The following is a 15,918-nucleotide window of genomic DNA, read 5'->3' on the forward strand; positions in this document are numbered from 1 at the left end:
ATACCTACCCATGCAATAGGTATTAATATGTTCATTTTTATAAATGAGAAAGTGAAACCTATGGATTTTAATAGATGGAGGAAATAATTAAGACAATGTTAGGAAATACATTTTAGGCAACTTTTATTTGTAGAGTTTACTTGAGCTACTTCCCTTACTCTCCTCCATTAGATACCTATGGTTTCTACAAAGGTTTCTGACTTTCATAGCTACCTTTATGTCTTTAGGAGGCTGAGACCCTGGAGAGGTTTTTAGAATCCCTGTACGTACATACATCTGTATGTATGTATTATTCTGTACACATATGTGTATGTATGTGTGTGTATATATAAAATACATATATATATAAAACATAAAAATGTATTTTTCATGTGGAAAGAGGAATTCAGGTTGAATTAATTATATTTCTTCATAGTATGTTCTCTTCATTGTTTGTGTAAGATCCATCTTACTTCTCATTTTATTTACTTTTAAAATTCTCACTTATCACAACTTTCCACTTCTATTACTTTTGCCCCTCCACTGACTCCCATACTGTTTTCAGTTTATTCTTTATTTATTTGTATTCTTACAGGTATATTGTCTGGTGTGCATGGATAGGAATTCACTGTATTGTGATTATCATATATTTCTATCTTCTTTTTTGCTCAGTATCAATTTTAAAAAAATCTTTTGTGACAGCATGGATGGAACTGGAGAATATTATGTTAAGTGAAATAAGCCAGTCTGTGAAAGACAAATACCACATGATCTCACCTATAAAAGGAATCTAGTGAACAAAATAAACTAATGAACAAAATAGAATCACAGGCATGGAAACATGGAGCAGCCTGACAGTGACCAAAGGCGGGGAGGGAAAGAGATAATGGTGGAAAGAAGAGGAAGGGACTAGACAAAGAACATGTATGAATGACACATGGACACGGACAACAGTGTGGGAACTGACTGTGGGAGAGGGGGGTGGGTTAGGTGGAAGAGGGCAAAGGGGGTAAAATTGGGACAACTGTAATAGCATAACAATAAAAAAGTGTATTTATTTAATAAAATACTACTTTGTGACTTTGATAATACAAGTAGTCTATTTTAGCATTTAAAATTAAAAAATAGTGATTCTGAAACTAAAAAAAATCTAATCATGTTACTATGTACTTCTATTCAAGAATATAAATATAAATACTCTTTAAGTATTTTTTTTGGTTTCTATATATTTCACAGTGGACTAAATCTTATCCCCCAGTGGCAGACCTTAAGTTTGGCATCATACTTCAATGTCACAAATGGACACCACTTTTTTTGTAGTCTCTGTGAGACATTTTCTGGGGTACATACTTAGATTGGCCATATGGTGAATCTATACTTGTTTTAAATGAGTTCTGCTCATTAGACTGGTCTACATGCAATCTACTTGTACAAGAGAGTCCCTACTATTTTCCCACAGAGCCTCTACCTCCTGGCATTGTCTGAAGACCACGTTATTTTAAAATAACAGACACCTCTATTAACATTGAGATCTAAAAAGATAGAGAGAGATGATCCAAAGAATGACATTTCATTTATCAAATCCAGTTCTTAAAACAGCCTGGTTGTGATCCCTAAACTACGAGAGACTGAAAATAGTGCATTTATGTGGTTTGTGTCTCCACTAAAAGAGAGAACATTGCATGCCCTCCATTTGAAAGGATAGTCAGTGCTTTAATTTAATGGGAAGACTTGCAGGTTTGGTTTTTATTTATTATTATTATTATTATTATTATTATTATTATTATTATTATTTTGGTAACCTCTATGGATCTCAAACATTACTTTTAAATGAGAGTGTGAGATGAGCACTAAGGCCTTGGGTCCCTAGTCAACCTGCCAAGGACAAAATGTGAACACCAGAGTTTCCCATCAGTACACAGACCTGAAAAGGCTACAAGGCTATGTTAGAAAGAAAAACACAGAAAGTCCATGACCTCATGGATCTTACAGGACAAAGGAGAAGATGTAAAGCAAATGATAGTTACAGAAGATACTTGTGAGTCTGAAGGTTAAGGTAGGCTCACTGAAATGAACCTTGGAATCATATGGATGTCAGAACCTGGTTAGATGGGATCTCTAGTTCATGGGTGCTTATTATCCAATTTAGAAGCTTTTCCTAACTCTCCTGGCAGCAATAGAAATAGTCCCTTGCTTTGCCTAAGCTACTTTCCAACTCACAATATATCCAAGCCCTTGCTCTTTTTATTTAAGCAACATTCTCTTAATTTGAATTTCTCAGGCATGGTCCAGATCCATCTTTTTGGCCAGAATACTATTTAAAGATTAATGGTCCTGAGAGAATAATGTTTTTCACACTAGATTTCTGAAGAGTTGTTTAATCTGTTTCCTAATTCAACAGCTTAGTGATAAGATAGAAGAAAAGTAACCTTGACAGGAATTGTCATCTATTATTTTTCCTATATCTCAAGAGGGTCTGATGGGCTCTTGAATTTGCCCCTTGAGCTAAGCAATTGGAAAGTACTCTGACTCCTGGCAACTTACCCAGTAGCCTGATAAATGTGACTTAGCTACCTTAGTTCTGGTTTGTGGGAAACAGCAGAATTTTCTATGGTTATTTTGTGCACTGTTGCAAAAGAGAAAACTTTTTTATGTGTGGGCTCTGCAGATAGGAAGGATTGTAAAGAAAAAAATATATAACAGATCTGATTGACTCATAGGATTTCGAATATGACAAGCAGTGCTTTTTTCTCAACATTATCAATTGCATGGTATTTAGAAGTAATTACTAGGTTTTCTTTTAGGTTTGTTAGAAAATATTGGCGTGTGACTTACTGTTGATATGACACATGGAATAACTTTTAGCGAAAGGGCTGTTCATTCTCTGCATGATATGTGGGTTTTTACCTGTGTTAAGTGAAAAAAAATTGTGCTTTTTATTTAAATTTATAGAATTGGATGTCCATAACAAGCTAACATTCTCTTTTATACAACCATTTTTATGGCTAATATAATCATGTACATTAAGAGGCTGAGAGGGTCCTATAATGGTGCTATCCATTGGATACTTACTTTATTTAAGGCATTGCATAATTTGCTAATTCATTTATATTCTTAACAAATAGTCAGTGAATATTTGATATCTGATGGGCACTCTGTTAAATACTGAGGCTATAATGGTAAGACTTAGTCTCTAACTAGTGGGGAAGACAGAACCTAAACAGAAAATAGCCCATAAAAATAAAAAATGTTTAAAATGTTATAATAAAGAAACATGCTACTATGGGAAAATACATTAAGAGACATGAAGACAGAAAAAAAAATGCTTAAACTAGACCTGAAGGATGGACAAGCATTTTACACAAGAGAATGAAGAGGAATGATTTATAGGAACAGCTTCTGGAACAGCTTTTGGGAAGATTGGAAGCCAAAAGACAGATTACAGCATATTTAAGAAACCAAAAGGAGTCTTGGTTTCCCTGAGTAGATGTGTGCAATGAGAGTAGGTTGCAAGAAGTGGCCATATTTTGAAAGTCTTTGTAAACTATATTTATCCTAAGACCACATTAGATAGGCAGTGCTGTCTCTATTTGACAGATAAGAAAACAAGCGAGCAAAATAGAACCAGAGACATTGAAATAAAGAACAAACTGACAGTAACCAGAAAGGAGGGGAGAGGGGGATAGTCGGGGGAAACAAAAGGGAAAGGTTAAGTCAGGGAATGTGTAAAGGACCCACGGACAAAGACAATGGGGTGGGAGGGAGGATTGAATGTGGGAGGTGAGGAAGGGTAGGGCATGAGAGAGTAATGGGGGGGAAATGGGGACAACTGTAATTGAACAATAAAAAATAGAAAAAATTGTTGCAGCTGAAATGTGATGTGTATCTTAAACAATTTCTGTCATTATTCTCAGTGAATTCTCTTAACCACTAAATAACCACTTCTGACAAATCAATGAACTTAACTATCAAGTCAAATCTAACACAGGGAAAGCAATAATAATAGATACTTAGTAGGTTCATGGTGCTTGGCACTTTAGAAAGTATTTTCACATTCATTATTTTATTTGTTTCTCAGAACAACCTTAAAAGCAGGTGAATGTGTTTATCTTTGTTTTAGAATATGGAATGTAAGACTCAGAGAGGTTAAAGTTCTTGTCCAAAATCACAGAGCTAGGAAGTAGAAGAGCCGGGATTCTAATGTAGATCTTTTGCCTCCAAACACAGCAATCTTAATACTAAAACACAGTGTCATCCAAGAACTTATAATCTGTCTCTAGACAAATAACTAAGCATTCTTGTCAGAACTCAAAGATCACTTACCAGATAATTTTATTTTAGTTAAGGCCATCTTATTTACAAAACTATGGATAGTAACAAAGAAAATATTCAGAAAACATAGATGTGAGAAACTCCATTGTATATGAATATCTCTTCTATCCAGTTTTTATACCCCAATGAACTTCCATATCTGTTACTTAGTTATCTGAGATGGATATTATTAACCATATTTTATATGTGAAGAAACAAACTCAGAGAGGTTGAATAACTTACCTCAGATTGCACAGTTTGTAATCTGGTGGAGCCAGTATTCAAACCGATACCTGTCTTTTCTCCAAGATTTTTCTCCTTAAACCATGTAAACAATCAGAAAAGAATTATTTTCATGATAGGAAAATCCTTTCCCAATATACACATACACATATCAAATCACTACATTGTATACTTTAAATGTATTACAATTTTATTTGAAAATTATACCTCAATAAAGCTGGAAAAACTTTTAATATTAAAAAAGGAAAATGGGATTAGAGAGATAATTGGTCAAGCCAGGTTTTTAAACGAGAACTGCCTAGTTCCAAAATCTATGGTTTTTACCCTTTAATTTATGTCCTCTTTTCTAATCCACATAAAATTTAGTCACTGAGTGGCCTTATCTTGACCAAGTGTTAAATTCAGAGAAATTTTGATCCACCATTTAAACATGATTTTTTAAAGATTAAATATATACTACTGTCCCTCAAGAAAATTCCAGGGTAAGAAGAACTTTGAATCATATTTTGAAGTAGAGTTTTAGATCCTCTTCTCTTTTGATATCAGTAAGTCCTGTGTTTGTAAGTTGTTTACCAAGCTTCTCCCCTTCCCACACTCTAAATACAAGTGCTCTAAGCCTTCTACATAGGCATTCATACTCCTTCATTTCCTCATCCTTCATTTTTTTAATGCTAACTCTCTGTCAACTCCAATGAGTTTAGCCATCACCCAAAGATGTTCCAATTCCTTCCTCTCTCCTTCCTCCAATTAGCAAAGGCAGATTATACTAGATCAACTCTCTCTGACAATTCCTTGTTGTAGGACATAACCACCAAAATGGTCACCGATGAGGAGAACTCAGAGATATCTTAAACTTTATATCCTCATGAAAGAGTTGTATGTATAGAGTATAATTGAGAACTCAGTGACTTGGAAAGAAGGCAGCTTCCCTGCAAAAACAGAACACCAATTCCACACAGCAATGAGTGAATGAACAAATAAATAAATAGAAGAAAATTTACCTAAGTTGAAGATTTAAAAAGAACACTACTAGATGAGGTGAACCCACATTTCTCTGCTTCTTTCTGGCAAGTACAACTATAAACCGTGGAAATGATATAAGGTACAAAGAAAAGAGAACTCTAAAAGCTAAGAAGAAAAAGATGAGTGAGCTTGAGAGTCCAGGACTAGAGGAACTGTGCAGTGGTAGGATGACTTGCAGACCCTCAACCAACACAGGAAGGTCACCATTTGGCAATGATTATAAAGAAACTATCATAAAAACTATCATAAAAATGCTTCAGATATCAATTATAGGTTCTCTGGAAACAAATACAAAAATGATAAGTCTTATCAAAGAAGGAGAAGTTATATAAAATAAACAAATTGAAATTATACAGTTAAAAATGCAATAATAAAAATCTACTGGATAGTCTCAGTAATAGAGGTGATAGGGAGAGAATTAGTGAATCAGAGGACAGAACAATAAATTGGCTGTTCATCCAATCTGAATGACAGAGAGAAAATAGACTGAAACAAATTGGCAGAATCTTAGGGATGTGAAGGACAATAACAAAAATCAACATTCATATTATTGGTATTCCAGAGGAGAAGAAAAGAAAGTAGGAATGAAAAAAAAATTGAGGAAATAATGTCTGGAAGTTTTCCAAGTTTGGTGAAACACATAGACATACAGATTCAAGAAATGAGCAAATTACTAAAAGGACAAACTGAAAATTCCACATCAAAATATACCATGAACTTGTGAAACCTAATGGCAAAGAATAAAATCTTAGAAGCAATCAAACAGAAACTCCTTAGTTTACAGGAGAACCTCAATTCAAATAGTAGTGAATTTCTCATTGGGAATCACAGAGGTCATAAGAATGTGACTCAATATTGTTCAAGTGCTAAAAGAAAAGAACTGTCATTTGTGACTTTAATATCTGTAGAAATTATTATTCAGGAATTAAGGGGAAATAAACAAATTCTCAAATGAAGGAAAACTTGTGACTAGCAAATCACTCAAGGATTAGCTAAAGAAAGTTCTTCATATAAACAAGAAGGAAGGAAGGAAGGGAGGGAGGGAGGGAGAAAGAGAGGGAGGGGAAAGAAGGAATAAGAGAGAAGAGAGAGAGAGAAGTGATCTTGGTTTTTTCAATCAGCATGTCTTGAAAGAGTCATCCGAATTGATACTTATATCAATTGTTTATTTTTTTATTGCTCACCACTATTTTATTGTATGTATATACTATAATTTATTTAATAATTTGCTTATAGAAATGAGGATAGATTAGTGATTACCAGGAATTAGGGTCAGGTAGGGGGGAGTTGGTACAAGGGGGAGAGTGTAGTTATAAAAGGCAAAAATAGAAGTTCTCATAGTGTTGGAACTGTTCAGTATTTTGGCTGAGGTTTTAGATACATGAACCTACACATGTGATTTAATTGTATAGAATTTAATACACACAAACACACACATATGTACAAAAATGAGTAGGAGTAAAACTGGGAATGCTGAATAGAATTGATTGATCACAACATAAATATCCTGGTTGTAATATTATACTATAGCTTTGAAAATCATTATCCTTGGGGAAAAGTTGGATAAATGTGCACTGAATCTCTCAGTATAGCCACTTACAACTCTATATAAATGTATAATTATCTCAGAAAAATCTCAATTATACAAAAAGATAAACTGCTGTTTACCTCTAAGTCTGCTCCTATTGAGCCCACCCCCTGGAATTCAGCCCTTATGCAAAAGGCACAGTGGCTTCCACCTTACTTTCCTCTGCGTCATGCACTTCAGGGAAGCAGTTACCTAGCATCACATTTCCCATCTATAGCAATGGAAAATAAAAAAGAGAGCTATAAGATTTATTAACAGGAAAAAGTACCATTATAAAGATTCTTATCCTTCCCCAAGATATTCTTCAATTCAGATTTTACAAAGATTCAAAAATTATATTCCATCTCTCTCCATGCATTCTGCCTGAAGCAATTTCCTGAGAAAGTACTCTAACCAAGAATGTTACACATGAACTCTCTAGATAGAACAGGTGTTTTGACAACTGTGAGCAATGAATATGGTAATAGTCATAGTAAAATCTGAATGAACGTTTTAACATAATTGAAAATTATAATATAGGTAATAAATGAGCATCTATGCCATAAAACAGACATTCTGTGAGAGGGAAAGTATATTAACAAAGAAGTGAAATATGACTTCAGCAAAGTCAGGAGTTGGAAGACAAGTGAAAGATTTCTTTGGAAAATATAACCATTCTAAAGCTCTGGTTCCTATAAGATTGATGTGCAGGAATGACCAGATAAATACAGTGGGTGAGGATCATAACGTTTTTTAATTTTGATATATTCTGTAGAGATAACTCTTATAGACAAGACATTAAATAAAAGAAAGTAATAACTAGTAAAAAGGTATCTAGGCATTTTTCCAAGAGAGAAAAGGAATATTTTGAAAAGAATATGAGAAAGTCCTTACTTTAGATTTCACAGCAAGGCAGAGGTAATTGTCTACACTGAGTCCATCTGGCTTCAAAGCCCATCTATTTTTACATGATTTGACCTCTCTCTATGATCCAAACAGGTCTATACTGAAGACATATCAGGTTAGCAAGTATCTATGTTACATTTTCATCGTTTCCAAGAACTGAGAACACAACTTGCCATAGTAGCTTCAACTGGCTGAAAAATATCAGAAGTAAGTATCAAAAAGAATAAAGGGAAAAAAACAGGAATTAATTTTCATGGTAATAGTCATTTATAAAAGGAAAAACACATTAGATGTGAGAAAGGTCATCTGACTCATTCAATGACCACTCAGGAGATCAAGAAGGGAAAAAATTAGGATATGTGTGGTGTCTAGGAACACTCCAGACCTTTGGCCCTTTGACATTTGATATATGTTTTCTCACACAATCCTTTATTGATGTTGCTAATAAAATAATAGCTGTATGACAGTTCTAAAGAAATGAAATATTTCTTATACAAACATATTCAAATATGTCCAGCCTTGACTATTAAGGAACCCTGCTAAAAATGAACCTAGAGATCTGAGGACAGGTAGGGAAAGGAAAATAGGTTTGCAAAAAGTTTTGAGAGAAAATTATCTTTTAAAATTCTATTTTTTTAAAAATTGTATCCTTCTTTTGGAAGAATGGTGCCTCTTTTAGGATGTTTTTAAACACTTTGTGACAGAAGTCTTATCCCTCAGACAGTGCAGTATTGGTCCTTCCCCTAATGGTGCTAGGAGCTGTGAATGACGTTTCATGGAATAAATGAGACTTGAACCAGGAATATTTAAATCAGCAAGAAGCACCATTGCTTGATTTGACAAATGAAGCTACAGATGCATGAGGCTTTGAATTATTTATGTGTTGCAATGTGTACAGATATCACTTTGAGGTTTCTTAGAGAAAAGTCTCATGATGAGATTTGGACCTTTCCTTCCCAAAGTAGTCAGAATATTTTTTAAAATGACAAGTTCTGAGCACAAATACCAAAAGACTGGAAAATCTAGAAGCACTGGATAACAGGAAAAGATGAAAGACCTAATTCAAATAGCCGGGCCAAATAATGACTAAGGAAAAATAATAACCATCTGCAAATATTTCAGGGAAATATGGAGCAAAAAGGAGAGAGGAATTTCTTTGAGTTATCCAAAGGGGTATAACAAAGAGAAACAGAATTAAATTGAGCAAAGAAAAATGTAGGCAGAGCAGAAGGGGGAAAGTGACCACGTAATGGGATCTGTCAGTCTGTGGAACAGTCATTCGCAGGAAGTCGTGGAAACCCCATCACTTGAATCATTTTCAGCTAAGTGGAAAAATTGCTCTATTAAACAGGACTATCCAACTTTGGAAGAAGAGGCATTTGATGAGCAATGTGTCTTTTTCATCTTTAAGTTCTATAGTTTTGGAAAAGAAAAAAAGAACTGAAAAAAATAAATGAAGAAGCAACCTGGTAGAATATCTTGGAGGAATTTTTCTTTTTAAAACTAGAAACCACAGAGTCGAAATGATGAGCAAAATGAACCATTAAGAGAGAAAACCCACTAAAACACACCAATTTCAATGAATACATAAAAATTTAAAGCTTAGCCAAAGAAGAAATGACTTTAAAAGAGATTGGTATTTATTTAAGAACTTTTGTTTTTCTACTCACAATAAAATATCAAACTTATCTCTACATTCCTTTTAAGTAGTTGAAGGACTTCTGTAATTATCCTGGAGTTAGGTTAACACAGTTGTGTACCTCTAGGACCCCGGAAAACCTGAATACTTCAGAACGATCTGAATGACCAATCGATGATGGCTGGACACCCAAAATACTGGCCAGGCAAAGAACTAGGCTGCTCATAATTAAATAATACACAATTAAGTTCTTAAATATCATTTAAATTCTAGACATACAGAATGATCATTGAATATAGGTGTCAAATAATGTCAGAAACACAAAGGTACATAACACTTGGCCATTTTTCTCCTTGAGCTTTGAGTCCATTGGGAAAGACAAAAAGATTTGAAAATTTCATAGGTCTTTCGGTAATCAAGCACCAAGTCTCTTCCTTGGAAAGAGATGTTCTTACTCCTGGTATAGTCTCAGGGGCTCAACCTGCTTTTTTTCTTCTCTTAGTAGCTGTTTTCTCCTACTTTATTCCCTCTCCACAAACCATCATCCCACTTTCTCACTGCCATGAAGAAAATGGGTTAATCCCTTTTCATTTTGATTTAATCAGTACTGGGGTATCAACAGAAACCCATAATAACAACCAGTATTTATTGTGCACTCATTTTATGCCAGGCACTGTACAAAGTTCTAAGATGCACTATAACTTTTAATCCATGTCAAAATCCTATGACTTGATTAACACAATTATCTACATTACATAGATTATCAATTTAAGGCTAAGGAATGTTTATAATTTGACCATGATCAAACAAGAGGGGAAAATGGAGCTATATGATATGAGCACATGTTGCTAGGGACTGAATTATACCCCCCAAATTCATATGTTGAGGCTCTAATCCCTTAAGTGACTATATTTGGAGATAAGGTCTTTAGGAGGGTAATTAAGATTAAATGAGGTCATAAGGATGGGTTCTAATTTGGTACGATTCATGTTCTTTAAAGGAAAAGATACCAGGGATGTCTCTCAGCACACAGATAGGAAAGGCCATGTAAGGACACAATGAGAAGGGCCTATCTACAAGCTAGGAAAAGAGGCCTCACAATACCAACCCTGATGGTATCTTGATCTTGGACTTCCAGCCTATAGAACTATGAGAAAATAAATTCCTTTGTTGAAAATGCCCAGCCTGGTGGTATTAGGCAGCCTGAGCGGACTAATAACACATGTTATCTCACTCCGCAGCCTTTTCTTTAAACCACTCCTCTCTTCTGTGAATTTTTATTCACTAAGTCTCTGCAGACATGCTGTTCTTTAGGAAATAAAATTCAAACCACAAAAATATTAATTCCCACTCACATTTTTTTTGTTTAGTAATTGCATTAATCCTTTGTCCATTCTATGAAACTATCTTTATCAGTGTATGAATGGTTATCCAAACTTGCAAGTATAAGAAAAAAGTCCTGGAAAATCACAGGCAAAGTTATGGACAAATAACCTTGAAGAGTTAGTCTAGTTTAAAACTGAAGATAAAAATAATGACAAGAATGATGCCAGAATAATCACTCTAAAAGAGAACTGTTTTGAATACCAAATTGTAAAGGACTATTGGAAAAAATTTATGAAGTTTCTATATCTTTTTGTCAAAATGACTCTTCATATTCCATAAAATGTCAAATGAAAAACAAAGGATGTCATAATATATTTATATAAAATAATTTTGTGTGATTTCCCCATAAAAATTTGATTTACCCTCTATTTCTTCCTAATATTAGCACATAGATAAAGTATATTTAATTTAATAACCTAATTACATTACTTGGTTAAATAAATATACTTTTATAATTTTTAGTTTTATTTTTCAATATAAATTTCAACAGACTATTTTTTCACTGTTCAATGTTTCACTGTGAAATATTGATCCCTATTTTAGGTTAATTCACTTTAAGTAGACTCTTCACAGAAATAAGTTAAAGTTTTATGAAATTCAAGTAACAAAAGTTATTTCATTTATAGTTCTTCAGTTACTTCTTAGTAAATGTAAGCCCTCTGTTATGTTGCCTCTGCTTTTATTTCTAAGCATCAGTTAATCAACTCCCATCTCTGTTATTCTGGTGTCTGTCACAGAACAGTGATAACAGTAAACAAAAGTCAGTTGTTTTGTGTTTAAGTTCTGAATTCAATCGACAATTCAACAACTCTTTAATTTGGTTGACTTCTTTGATTTAAATCCCTGCTGTGAATATGTACTCTATGTTCTCCAATAGGTTAGTGTTTAGACTAAAGATGAGTCCAACAGATAGAGAGGAAATAACTCTAAGAACAAAATAGAATGTTATTTGGGGGAAGATAGTCATCATTTTTAGAAAGCATCCACTACATATATGCTTACAGAGCAGACAAATATTCATGATGACAAATAAAAGAATAAAAATTAATGTCTTGGGAAAATGCTGTTTTGGCAAATTTTCTAATTCAATTTGATATTTATTGAAATACTATCTAATACTCCTCAAGCCCAGCTTTTCTAAAAAGGTGTCATCTTCCAACCAGCAGTCTGAAATATCCTTTTTATTTTTGAAAGCTTCAAATCTCTCTACACTAAGAGATTTATGAATATTTCTGATGTATTCAATCATATGCCCTGTATTTTTTCCTGGAATGATGTTGAAAGGGTGATTTAAACTTTAAGATTTATGTGTCATTTAAAATAAAGGCAGTCAGTTTTTTCAGAGTTGTGATTTGGCTGCTATCTGGCTGAAATAATGAGTCTTTTAATATTTAGTGACAAGGAAAAAAGAAAAAAAGTAAAGAGGACCAGAGAACAGTATCATTGAATCAACTCTGAGCAAAAAGTTTGGAGAACCACTGCGTATTTGTGTGAGAGCAAAGAAGAAAGCATTGGTTTTTGTGCCAGACAGCACTTAAGTTCTGGCTCTGAATCTCCTTACCACTGTATAAACTTTGACCAGCTATGTAACTACTCTGAAATTCAACTTCTTCACCTGTAAAATGGGGACAATAATAGGGTTGTAATATTAAATGTTATAATGTACCTACCTATAGTAGTAAATACAGAGATGACATATGGCAGGCAATTCAATAAAATTATGGATTATCATTATTATCATCAATAGTCAAAATGGAGGTGTAGGTTGACATACTTCACCTCCTTGGGCAACCACAGAGAGAATTACAACTAAACCTCAAAGCAATAACACCCTGAACTGTCAGAAAAATGAACTGTATGGAAGTCTGACAACCAAGGATTTAAAGAAGGCACATTCATCCAGACAGGCAGGAAGGATGGAGATGCAGAGACAGGCAGAGAGGCAGGGAGATGAGGTGTGGTACAGAGACGCAGGAGCGGTGGTAGAATGGGTAGTCCCACATTCACGTGTGGTGGATAAAAATCTGGAGGGATACGTTGGGAGCTAGTATTCCCTACCCTAAGACAGAACACACAGCCCAAGTTTCCAGCACTGGGAAGGTAAATCCCCATAACACTGGCTGTAATAAACAAGTGGGGGGGGGGCGGTGAAGCAGCAAAAGAAACTGCCAAAGTTTCAGGAGATTTCACTTAAAGGGTCAGCACAGTCTGAGCATGAATGTAAACTCACCCACTCTGGGATTAAGGCCAACAGCTGGAAGGTCAACCATGGCTTACAGGGAGTGGGTTAAGTGACTGGAAATGGGGCAAGTGCTGGGCAAACATTTAGAAGTCAGGCAGCAGCACTGGCCCCTCTCCAAACTCTCCACCAACACGCAGAGCCATAAAGCAGTAAAGCAGGTTGCCCCACCCTGGTGATTACCTAAGGTTCTACCCGACACAATTTACAGGTGCCTTTTCTATAATAGGCCACAATACTAAAACAGGGAGTCAAAGCGCTCTACTTAATACACAGAAATAAACACTGGGAGGCCGCCAAATTGAGACAAAGCAATACGATGAAACAAAACCCCAGAAAAAAAGACCTAAATGAAACTGAAATAACCAACCTATCAGATGAAGAATTGAAAACACAGGTGATCAGAATGCTCAAAAAACTCATTGAAGATGGCAACAACGTAGAGGAGGAATTGAAGGTTCCACTAAGTGAAATAAAGAAAAATCCACAGGGAACCAATAGTGAAAGAGAGAAAGCTGGGAATCAAATCAACAATTTGGAACATAAGGAAGAAATAAGCATTCAACTAGAACAGCAAGAAGAAGAAGAAAGAAGAATTCAAAAAAAGAATGAGGATAGCATAAGGAGCCTCTGGGACATCTCCAAATATACCAACATCTGAATCATAGGGGTGCCAGAAGAGGAAGAGGAAAAGCAAGAAATTGAAAATGTATTTGAGAGGAGATAAGATGGCGGAGGAGTGAATGGGAGTCATGCTGACCTCCTCCCAATACCAAACTGGAATTGCCACTAAATAGTGGAGAAATCGCCTGGAAAACAATGTAACGATAGAGGGAGAGGAGCCTTGGAGCCGCGGACAGACAGTGGATTCAACTCTCACACATCCCAACGGGTAAGAAGTGCGATGGGGGCTCAAGAGGGTGGGCTGGGCGCCCACAGGCACCAGCACCAGAGGGACATTGAAAGGCCAGTTGGATCCCCCTGAGAAGAACAGGGTCTGAATCATAAACAGGGACCCTAGACTACAGCAGCTAAAATCAGGAAAACGCACAAAACGCAACCCCGAAAAGCTTAGAGGCGCTCTCTGCCAGAGACAGGCGGCTGGGGATGCAAAGAGACATTTAAAGGGCCAATGCAAAAATTGCAGTGGCAACCGCCCTCCTTGATCTCTGGGTAGAGGCAGCAGCAGAGTGGGCTGGTGCCTGGAAAAATATTGGTGAAGAAAACTTTGTGAAGAGAACTGAGACGGTGGCTGGCGGAGTCCCGGTGATAACTCACCTCCCACCCTGCAGCTACCATCTCATTCAGGCATAAGGGAATCAATTAACCTGCCTTTTGTGTGCTCCACACACAGCTTGTGCACGTGTGAGCTGGGGGACTAAGTGCAGACAAGCTGGAAGAAATAGCAGATGCCTGGCCAAAGGGGTCACACAGCTGCATTGAGAGCCTAGAGGAGAGACTATGGACGGAAGCATTGGGGAAACAACTGGAGGAGGGACGTGGGAGTCCCGACTCCCTCCCCATTCGGTAGCCTCCATTTTGAGCTGGGAGGAAGCACCGCAAAGAGGCAGAAGCGGAGTGCAGATGAGCCAGACTGCCCGCAATTACAACGAGGTCCGCAGAAATAGTGGATCCTTGGCGGAAGGGGTCACAGAACTGCCCAGAGACCCCTGAGGAGAGACTGGAGACAGAGGTGTTGGGGAAAGAACGGGAGGAGGAACCGGGGAGTCTGGACTCCTCCTTTCTGTACTCTCCACTGTGCGGGAATAAACCACAGCCCCAAAGAGCCAAAAGCTGAAAAGCACAACAGACAGCCCAAAACCACCCAGTGCAGGCGCGCACACTCGTGCCCAGTGGCTGGCGAGGGTTGGCGAGTGTGTGTGTGGACCTGCGCAGGCTGGTGAGGGCTCGCCCAGGTTGCGCCGAAGGGTCCTGGGAGGGAATGTACATATTGGCAGGGGCAGGTGTAAACAGACCCCCGTGGGCCCCCAAGTGCAGAGTGGTCCGCAGACAGGTACCCAAGGTTGGGAATAAGTCCCCTGGGCTGGGGCAAGTATGCGCGAGCACAGGCAGGTGGGGGATCCTGTAGGGCCAGGAAGTACTCTCAAGAGCCAGCGTGAGAGTGCAAAGCAATCCACAGAAATAGTGGATCCCTGGCCAAAGGGGTCACAGAGCTCCCAAAAGCAGGAGTCAGACACAGACAGTAGACTCCTGGAAGGTTCAAACAAACGACCCAAGGTCATATAGGGTCAACAACTGACATCATTAGAGACAGGCCCAGAAAGAAAAGGAAAAAATAAAATTAAATAAATAAATAAATAAAAGAGACCCGCCTACTACCATAGAAGTTTAATCCACAAAGTCAGGAAATCTAGACGGATCAATCAAAGCAGAAGAAAAAATTAATTAATTAATTAATTAATTAATAGACTCTCACAAAAATGAGAAGAAAAAGAAGTTCCTCCCAAATCAGTGGAAAAGGGGAATCCACACAGAGGAGCTAAATGAAATAGAGGTAAGGGAACTATCAGATACTGAATTCAAAACAATGGCTCTAAGGAAGCTCAATGAGCTCAGCCAGCTCAAAGACAACTTTGAGAAACTGCAGAGAAACTATCAGGATCT

Source organism: Pteronotus mesoamericanus, unplaced genomic scaffold, assembly GCF_021234165.1.
Source record: "Pteronotus mesoamericanus isolate MK-2021 breed Mesoamerican mustached bat unplaced genomic scaffold, CSHL_Meso_final contig_42, whole genome shotgun sequence".
Classification (NCBI taxonomy): domain Eukaryota; kingdom Metazoa; phylum Chordata; class Mammalia; order Chiroptera; family Mormoopidae; genus Pteronotus; species Pteronotus mesoamericanus.